The sequence below is a fragment of the Lactuca virosa genome, chromosome 2, assembly GCF_052849685.1.
Source record: "Lactuca virosa cultivar CGN04683 chromosome 2, Lactuca_virosa_CGN04683_v6, whole genome shotgun sequence".
NCBI lineage: Eukaryota > Viridiplantae > Streptophyta > Magnoliopsida > Asterales > Asteraceae > Lactuca > Lactuca virosa.
In genome coordinates this window covers 254,301,191-254,308,975 of record NC_136427.1, presented here as the reverse complement: position 1 = coordinate 254,308,975, position 7,785 = coordinate 254,301,191, and the positions used below count along the sequence as shown (strand labels likewise).

At 29.2% G+C, this 7,785-nt stretch overlaps 1 long non-coding RNA gene across 5 annotated transcripts; it reads left to right on the top strand.

Moving 5' to 3' along the window:
• The first annotated feature begins 1,666 nt into the window (after window positions 1-1,666).
• LOC145160785 (uncharacterized) lies at window positions 1,667-5,906 on the top strand. Of its 5 annotated transcripts, none has more exons than XR_013738246.1 (8): window positions 1,667-3,035; window positions 3,204-3,535; window positions 3,625-3,667; window positions 4,113-4,174; window positions 4,330-4,511; window positions 4,871-4,945; window positions 5,205-5,303; window positions 5,569-5,906. It is a non-coding gene; the product is annotated as an uncharacterized LOC145160785 (long non-coding RNA). The 5 variants fall into 5 exon arrangements; XR_013738242.1 differs by having other exon boundaries at window positions 1,670-2,275; window positions 2,397-3,035; window positions 3,204-3,667; XR_013738243.1 differs by having other exon boundaries at window positions 1,670-2,891; window positions 3,013-3,035; window positions 3,204-3,667.
• Window positions 5,907-7,785: the final 1,879 nt, after the last annotated feature.

The window sequence follows — 7,785 nt, the reverse complement described above, 5'->3', positions numbered from 1 at the left end:
ATAATGACAATGATAAATATTAAAACGTTAAGCAAATAAATTTTAAAAAATTAATTAATAATAACAACAACTATAAATAACATTAAACCATATTTTATATTTAATTTTATTAATGAGTAACTCGGAGGTAGATGTCATTCAAACGATTGAGATTATACGGTTTTAATATATATATATATATATATATATATATATATAATTCAAAATAACCAATATATTATATCAACTTAGCATAAGAATTATTATATCAGATTTAACAAGAACGTTATTGTATGTTTAAGAAAACATATATTTGTAAAGATTTCAACTATATAGATGTTTCTGCGCAACGCGCAGGTATTCGCCTAGTCATACTATACTTATAAAGGAGTCATTTTTCCTTGAACCTCATGCATTTGAAACCCCCACAAAAATTTGCAAACACTTCATGCATTTGAAACCTCCTATTTTAATGAATACCACTCAAAAGTCTCTTAATAATGATTAACAACTCAAATGTTTTATAACTAATATAATATATTTAATAAACAATTAATGGACAGTCTACTATAAAAAGGTCAATCTCTTTGAGTAGACACACAAATACAAATCACAAACAAAATTTACAAAGAAAACAAGTTTAAAGTTTTTTGTGTTGGTTTGAGGGCATTGGACCATTTTTCGAGCCATGTTATTATGTTGAACTTTTTAATTTGTAAGTTTGTAGTATATACTATTTCTTTTTTGTATTTTGTTGGTTTAAATATTTTTTTAAGAATATCATTATATGTTGTGGTTGAAATTTTAATGTAAATTAGATTAGATTCATGTTATCGATCATATGTTATGGAAGGTGATATATATAATATTTAATTAACTATTGTATAACTGTTTGTATGTTCGTGTTGCTTCAAAGCAATAATTAATTAAAAATCATGGATATGTCATATTATCCATATTATCCATGTAAGCCTCTTTTAAAATGTAAATTGTCTAGCTTATCACTTTATATTTTAGTATATGTTTAACATTTTAATTATAATAATAAGTGCTTTTTAAAAGTTTCTTTCACTTATTAATAATAATGAGTCGTTTTAAAATTAATGAACAATAACTATAAATAATAAAATCAAATTATAAAAATCATGGATATGTCGTATTATCCATGCAAGTCTCTTTTGAAATGCAAATTGTCTATCTTATCACTTTATTATTTAGTGTATGTTTCACATTTTAATAATAATATTAAGTGTTTCTTAAAAGTCTTCTTTAACGTAATAGGTTTAAAATTAATGAATAATAATTTCAAATGATAATAACATCAAATTATAAATCACATTTAGCTACAAATAAATTGTATTTTAAATGAACATCATTATTGAAATTAGAAAAAGATCGCATAAGTAAAAATATAATTAATCAATCATAATAATTGTTAAAAATAATACTAAATAGATAATTATATTTAATTTTATTAATGAGGAAGGTGATAATTATATATGTCAATGAATATTATTGTTCAAAATAATTGAGATTTATATATATATATATATATATATATTAAAGTTCTGCAAAATAAAATAGTAACAGTATGCTGCATTAGGATTTGACATAATTGGTCCCTTTCATTTGCTGTAAATCGGAATTGGTCCAACTATTTATTGAAATGACAATTTGGTCCTTGCAAGAATAACAGTGCTTAATGTTCAGTCCATGGGTCGTCTACGTCACTCTTCTCTTTCACCACCACCACTGTTCATTCAGCAAACGTGTCATCTTCTCTTTTCCCACCGCTGCCACCGCCTATGGTTTTCCTCTCTCTACCTTCCAGGACCTTCTCCCCAGCCCTCTTCGTCATGTTTATCTTTGCGACATTCACACCACCGACTCCATTCGATCCTTCTGGATACGTTTTTGGGTCGCTTCACACGATCCACCGCCTCCACTAATGGACTTTTGCCTTCCAGTTCCTTCCACACTCCGATGCTCTTCCAAGCGACGACTTAACCCACCTCCACCTGGTACGCTAATTTCTTTCGTGTACGACTTGTCAATTGAGCATCGTTTTGGGTGTTCTCAACATAGCTCTCTCCGATGAGCTCTACAGCCGTTGTGGAATGTCCGAAGGCGTTACGCTTCAGTTCCGTCTTCTTCAAAGATGTTCCCTACATCACCACCGTTCATGGCTATAATCGCCACCAGAGCCGAAGCCCTTCCGCTCCAATTTCGATCCACCTCAGGCCATCGCCATAGATCATCGCCATAGAAGAAACCACCAGCGTCTTCTCCTTCTCAGGTATCAAATCAATCTCCTAATACCTCAAATCGATTTCATTCTGAATTCTTATGAAGGTATCACCGATCAATCGGACGCTCTGTATAAGTAGTTGACCTCCGGTGGCCCCTTTGTGGTGTAGTCTTTGTCTGGTAGTTGACCTCCACCGGCTCTTAGCTTGATCGGAGAAGAAGGACGAAGGCTTCAGCAGGAGCTGTCGTCAACTGTGATGGAAGAAAGGGGTTGCTCCGGTAGCGGATAGCGAAGGGTTTTTTATTCGATTAGGGTTCAGTAGGAATCACCGTCCGACTTCGACTCCAGGGTAAACGTCTCTTCGATGAAAACCAAAAGTATCCTTCCTCACCGTTATTCCCCGTCACTGTCTCTCCCAGATTAGTAGACTTCTGTTGGTGCACCGCCTAATTATACGACCAAAAAAACCCCTCCTCCTTTCTATCTTTCAATTTCTGCACTTTGTGGTGGTGTAATGTCGATTACAACTCATAGAAGTGCAAGCGATTTTGTTGTAAAGAAAAAGAGAAGGAGACGTAGGAACTACACCCCTGAAAAACAGAGGGAGACCTCCTCATAACTGATCTTCCGGGTTTCGTAAGGCGGACGATTTGAACGAATCCAGGTTTTATTCCATTGCCGACTCTATTTATTCCCTTCCGTTCTCACTCTACTGTGCCCTTATATGTCTTATTGTGCCTTCCGATTGACTCTATGTTATTGACTTCAACCTTCGAATTTCCCAGCCCCTGCAGCTTCCATTCATCATGTAAGTTTCTTTTTCAGTTTCTTATTAATATGTTTATTGATTCAATTTTGGTTAAATTAATGATGAATTTGGCTTTTCTGTGTTTGGCTCTATTTCTTACCTTCCGTTCTCACTTTATTAATATGTTTATTAATATGTTTATTGATTCAATTTGGGTTTGTTGTCTAGGTTTGATAGTACTTCACAATGAGAGGTTGACCAGGAGGGTTGTACTGGACTCTTTCAATGTGATTTCTAGAAAGGTTGTCTTTTTTTTTTTTGTAAGTTTATCTTCATATAACCTTGCTTTCAGTGTATTATTTGTTTTAACGAATCACTTCCATAAGCATTTCCAATCAATTGCCTTCTGGAACAAGCTTTTTATTAAGGGCAAAAATTGAACAAAAAAATAAGGCAGAGGCAAAATTGTCCCACGGAACCCAAAAACAACTACGGGAAAAAGAGTACTATGCCTTCAAAGATGCAAGAGCCAAAGTGGACCCGAAATAAAAGAAGAATAAGTTGCTACTTTGATATTTATCTGCACTGATTAAAGATAATTTACCTAATTGCCCTTGTACTAACTTTTTGTCATTTTTGTTTATTGAAGGTGCCAGTACTAAACGGGTAGCCTGCACCGTTAAAAGATGAAGGTATTTTTTTTTTATTCTTGTCTGTTTAAAGAAAAGGTAGTTTGGTTTCAACTAATTTTTGAAAAGAAAACCTTTTCCGTTGTAGATACAAGGTCATCATATTTATATACTTTTGTTAGTTGTGATGATATCTGCAGAGATGAAGCAAGAGCCTAAGATTGATCAGTTGTAAAAAGTTTTTTTATTTTAATTTTAAAAATAAGAAATACGATGTTTTTTCCTTTTTTTTAAATCATTTAGAAAATGAGATAATAAATAATTATATTACTTGAAGCAACTGATGTTCCAACAAAATTATTAAAATATAACTAAGTTTGAAGTTTTATTGTTAGTAAGTTGGTTATCACTATAATGAGCACTTCCTTTATGTAAATACACTAACTTGTAATCAATGTAAAATTGAATTAAAATATAACATAAGGCCCTGTGTTCTATCTATTTGCAGGTATTTCCAGAAAAAATGAACTCTGCTTTCATGATTAACCGACTCTCAAAGCTTTCTTCTTGGTACTTTAATTGTAGTCCTATATCTCCAGTTATTTGTGAAAATTAAGAGTCTTTTGAATATCAGCCAAATTCCAGAAAAAACAATATCATTCTATTTGACCATTTTTTTTTGAGGTTTTTTTTTGGGGTTTTTTTTGGGTTTTTTTTTTTTGCAGTGGTGGCAGCTTAACAGCAGGTTATTAAAGGAAATTTCAGGCTTAACTGAAACCTTTTAACGTAAAATTAATTTTTTTCATTGGAAATCATGGTTCAATCACTCGATTCTTTTATGTTGCAAGGAGTTTGTCAACTAATGAGTTGATCTACTTCAATAGGATTTCATGTGCTACATTACAATGTAAGGTTCATTTCATTCTAAATGGGGTTCATTAGCGCATAATTGGTCAGTTGATATAAAGTATTAAATATTAACTTATGGTTTAAAATACATTAGATTGTCGCTGTAAAAGTGCTGTGAAAATCATCAAAATGACAAAATCTTATAAGAATTCTCTTAACAAAAATCTCTCAAGTTTTTGTTGATATTTTTCTTGACATAAGTTAGCCTTATTAAACCGAAAAAATTACATATAGTTCTTTAATTACCCCATAATGGTATGTTTGTCTAAGATGTCTTCCCAAATTCTTAGTATATAGTTGTTATGGGTGATATATGCTGCATAGTCCCAATTAAAATCCATATTTTTCTATAAACAGGAGCTGGAAATTTTAAATGGCCGGTTGCTGATACATATGATAAGCATACACAAGGCAAAGGTCAGTGCTAAACAGGTAATTTTTGAATGACTGTTTCTACAACTTCACCATTTGGTGACTTATTGCTTTCTTTTGTTATAGTTTTGTGTTAAGATAGATGAGAAAACACATTTACTAGCCGGTGTGTTGAATGTCAACGGGAGAAGAAAAAAACCAAAGGCAAAAGCGTTAGAACCTCCAAACAGCCACTAAAAAGAGAATTATCAGACTTAAAATACGTCAAATGTACATATAGCAGGAAAATTAACCAACTTGTATCTGTTTCAAATTGCAGGAAATAGTAATGTACATTTTTACTATTAGGCTGGAGGGAGTAGCTCGCTGGCCAAGCTCGCCAAGTCCACTCCCTAAGATGTGCTAAGCAAGTCGCCAGGTGAGGCCCGCTGCCTTATTAGAAAGAGGAAAGAAAAAGTTGTGAAGAGAATAAGGGATTGTGATTGGTCCTTTTTATTTGTTTTTTCTTTTGTTCAAATCAGATGCCTTTTCATTGGTTTTTTAGGTGGAAGGTAAAAAGTGATGTTAATGTGTGGCTATTATAGACATGTACCTAAATATTTTGGAGTTACAATGCCTTATCTTTAATTTTAAAACACTTTGACATTTGTTTACCCAATTTTTTGTTGGCTATTGTTTTACAGGAAAAAAAAGAGGGGAATTTTTTTGCACATCTGTGATTCGTTACGGCTGCTATTTATGGACCCGGAGAAGAAAGATACACCAGTCTTTCAAAGAAACCAACTTATATTGTGCTTATGAAAGTACATGCCTTTATTAGACAAAACATAAAAGTACATTTCCATTTTAGACATCACCGACCCCTCCGCCCCATGCGAAGCATGGGTTTCTTTCTAGTATATATATATATATATATATATATATATATATATATATATATATTAGTGTAAAAATATTATCTCAAAGTTAATGTCAATAACATAATCATTTTAAACAAATATTTATCAATATTTTAACAATATATTTTTAATTTTTGCTGCGCAACGCGCGAGAATTTGTCTAGTCATATCATATCATACTATATTATAAAAGAAACATTTTTTCTTTCACCATATTCATTTGAAACTCCCATGCAAATTTTCTTTCACCACATTCATTTGAAACTCCCATGACTTTTCAATTTCTTTCTAATAATAATTATAAGTTGGTTAGTAAGGTTAAATAAATATCAAACCTAAAGTGTAATCATATATAAACTAAATTTCAATATTAAAATAATATCTTTACTTCTACTTATAAAGTTATGTTTTTTAACTTTTAACATATTATACTTAATTTATTAGTTTTAATATATTGTTGAATGTAAACCATTATCATTTTAACGATATAATTTTGGAACAATTTGTATAAAATACTTAAAGTATTAATTTAAATATAACATTACTGGGTCAACTTAAATATAAATTTTAGGTTAACTTAAACAACCCAAAAAATATTTTATAAATAGTTAAAAGTGATAAATTGTAGTGTCTTTCTAATAATGATTATAAGTTGATTAATAAGGTTAAATAAATATCAAACCTAAAGTGTAATCATAAATAAACTAAATTTCAATTTTAAAATAATATCTTTACTTTCTATTTATAAAGTTATGTCTTTAACTTTTAACATATTATACTTAATTTATTAGATTTAAAATGTTGTTGTATGTAAACTGTTATAAGTTTAAAGCTACAACTTTTGAACAGTTTTGACAAAATACTTAAATTGTTAATTTAAATATAACATGACAGTGTCAACTTAAATATAAATTTCAGTTCCACTTAAAAACCCAAAGAATATTTTGTAAATAGTTAAAAGTGATAAATTGTAGTGATAAATGCAAAAACCTAAATTATAATCTCAATTTAACTAAAATATTTCCTAAAGATATTTTAATAATCGTTAAAAGTTTTCAAATAAGTAGCTTAAAATAAGTTACAATAACAATAATTTAAAATAACTTTATATAAATGATTATATTGTTACCTTTAAAATTAAAAAACAATGCTTGATGTTTTAAATAATTATAATGATAGAAATTAAAACATTAATAAATTTTAAAAAATGAATTAACAATAACAACTATAAATAACATTAAACCATATATTATATTTAATTTTAGTCATGTGTAACTTGTGGGTAGAAGTCATTCAAACGATTGAGATTATGCAATTATAATAGATGTATATATTATCATATAATTAAAAATAATCAATATATTATATCAATTTAGTATAGGAATTATTATATCAAGTTTAACAACAACGTTATTGTTATGTTTAAAAAAACATATATTTGTAAAGACTTCAACTATTTAAGTGTTTCTGCGCAATGCGCAGGTATCCGCCTAGTATATTTATAAAGGAAATATTTTTCCTTTCACCACATTCATTTGAAACTCCCGTAACTTTTCAATTTCTTTCTAATAATGATTATAAGTTGGTTAATAAGGTTAAATAAATATCAAACCTAAAGTGTAATCATATATAAACTAAATTTCAAGATTAAAATAATATCTTTACTTTTACTTATAAAGTTATGTTTTTAACTTTTAACATATTATACTTAATTTATTAGTTTTAAAATGTTGTTGTATGTAACTATTATCAATTTAAAGCTACAACTTTTGAACAGTTTGAATGAAATATTTAAATTGTTAATTTAAATATAACATTATAGGGTTAAGTTAAATATAAATTTTAGTTCAACTTAAACAACCCAAAGAATATTTTGTAAATAGTTAAAAGTGATAAAATGTAGTGCATTTCTAATAATGATTATAAATTGGTTAATAAGGTTAAATAAATATCAAACCTAAAGTTTACCACAAATAAACTAAATTTCAATATTAAAATAAT